Here is a 2,271-nt window from a genome sequence, read left to right as displayed (position 1 = left end):
ATATAGAATTAAAAAATATTGAGATTATGAGCCAATTTTGCCAATAAGACCTAATACAAGTTGGCGTAGAACATTTTTTAGAAAAATACAATATGCATGAGGAGAGAGAAATCCTTTGATTGATGGTCCTAATTCTCTCTCCCTTCTCACTAATCCACTTTGGTTATTTTAGGAGGACTGATCTGGCTGAATAGAAAATACAATACTTGATCTGATCCAGTTCCTAGTACATGCACTTCCTGAGCAGTTGATGGCAAAGCTTCACACTCTCCCAACTACCAATAATATGCCAAAAATACGCCCAGAAAGCTTCCACTGTTATGTGGTCCCTCCCACATCCCTGTAAGAGCAGGACATGGTAGGTATCTCCTGCCAGATTTGCTAGGGTGTGTCCAACTGAGTCAAGCCCAAGAACATGTTTTCTTGAAATATAGGGAGATCCATGAGATTATAGATCTCATAATGCATTGTTCACAACTGATCCTTAATAAGTCTTATTTACATTTATAATGTAAATATAAGTAGAGTAATTGGAACATTGGAGGCACATTAGAGGTTGACTGGGGTTTTAGGGGGCCCAGAGGCAAGAAACTTCAACTTGTATCTTGAAAGCTGAGGTCTTGAGCAGTACCCAGGATCCCCCAAGACATCTTCCCTCACCTCTTTGATCTTTGTCTTCATCCTCTGGCATAGTTTTATCAAAATCAATAAAGAAGAAATAGAAATCATAAATAATCCTATAACTCTTGAAAAAGTTAAGTTCTTGAAAATTTTTTGTCATTAAAAAATTTTTAAAAAATCCTCCACACATGTAGTTTCAACATTTGTTTGACTAAACATTCCAGAAAGAAATGATGCAAGTCTTAAGCAAACACTTCTGAAAATAAAAACTAAATAAAATGGTACCTTCCCAACAGATTTTATATAGCTAGTTAAACATGCTATGAAAAATACCAAAGATTGTGTAAGAACAGAAGACAACAGACCAACCTTGCATATTAACTATGATATTAAAAACAATTTATAGACTTCGGCTGTGGCTCTCAACAACTAATCCTGGCTCAAACCTCAGGGGATCAAGAGTTTCTAGCCTTAAAGATGAGTGTATATGTCTTTCTATTGGTTACCCCAAATTTTTGCCAGATATTAGTTTGAAGGAAGTAGGATGGCTTTTAGAAATTGCTATTGTTACCAAATGTAATGTGGAGGGTTGGGGAGGCAGGGGCAAAGAAGGGGATAGCAATAGAAAATAAAGCTCAGCGCTGAAGCAGCTGTCTCTGAAGGGCATAAATCAGACTGCACCATGCCTCCTAATAAAGAGGCCAGCAGTGTTACTAGCTCACCAGCAGGGCTCATCTGCCTTCCTCCAATTTCTGAGGAGCTACAGCTTGTGTGGACCCAAGCAGCCCAGACCAGTGAGCTAGACAGCAATGAACACCTGCTACAAACCTTCAGCTACTTTCCCTATCCCAGCCTAGCAGACATTGCCCTTCTCTGCCTACGTTATGGGCTACAGATGGAGAAAGTCAAGACTTGGTTCATGGCCCAGCGCCTCCGCTGTGGCATTAGCTGGTCATCTGAAGAAATAGAAGAGACTCGAGCACGAGTGGTATACCATTGGGACCAACTCCACTTCAAATCCCTTCTCTCTTTTACTCATCATGCAGGGCAGCCACCAGAGGAGGTGCCACCTTCTCCAGTGCCACCTCCAGAACAAGTTGGTCTTGGAATAGGCCCTTTGACTTTTAGAGAGCCCCCCCCAGATAAAAGGATTGAAGGTAGAACCTGAGGAGTTCTCTCATATATCAGCACTGCCACTGAGTCACCAGAAAGCAAAGGAGTCCCTTTTGACACCTGGCAGTGGAACATTCTCCCAATCAGATTTTTGGCAGGATCTTCAAAGCAGTGGCCTCTCTAAGAAACTGGCAGGCAGTGGTCCTGACCACTCACGTGGTGTAGGTACTTCTTCCTGGAACCACTCCATAGCTGTCCACCAGTCACGTGCTCTGGATAAGCCTCCATCAATCTCATTACTTGCCAGTAGTTGTAAGGAGGAGTCAGCACCTAGTATGACTCCTTCTTCCTCCTCTTCTTTCTGGGTACTGGCTAATGGAGCTACTGCCACCTCTAAACCCCTCCAGTCACTAGCCTGTATCCCACAGTCACTCTCACCCAAGGAACAGGCACTACCCCCACATCTGGAGCCAGCCTGGCCTCAAGGGCTACGGCATAACTCAGTACCAGGTAGGGTTGGCTCCACAGACTACCTTT

The 2,271-nt window shown here is 43.1% G+C and overlaps 1 pseudogene; it reads left to right on the top strand.

The window, feature by feature from the left end:
- The first annotated feature begins 1,276 nt into the window (after window positions 1-1,276).
- LOC107135185 lies at window positions 1,277-2,267 on the top strand (annotated as a pseudogene).
- Window positions 2,268-2,271: the final 4 nt, after the last annotated feature.

The sequence above is a fragment of the Marmota marmota genome, unplaced genomic scaffold (assembly GCF_001458135.2).
Source record: "Marmota marmota marmota unplaced genomic scaffold, marMar, whole genome shotgun sequence".
NCBI classification, from domain to species: Eukaryota; Metazoa; Chordata; class Mammalia; order Rodentia; family Sciuridae; genus Marmota; species Marmota marmota.
This window is presented reverse-complemented; position numbering and strand designations above follow the sequence as displayed.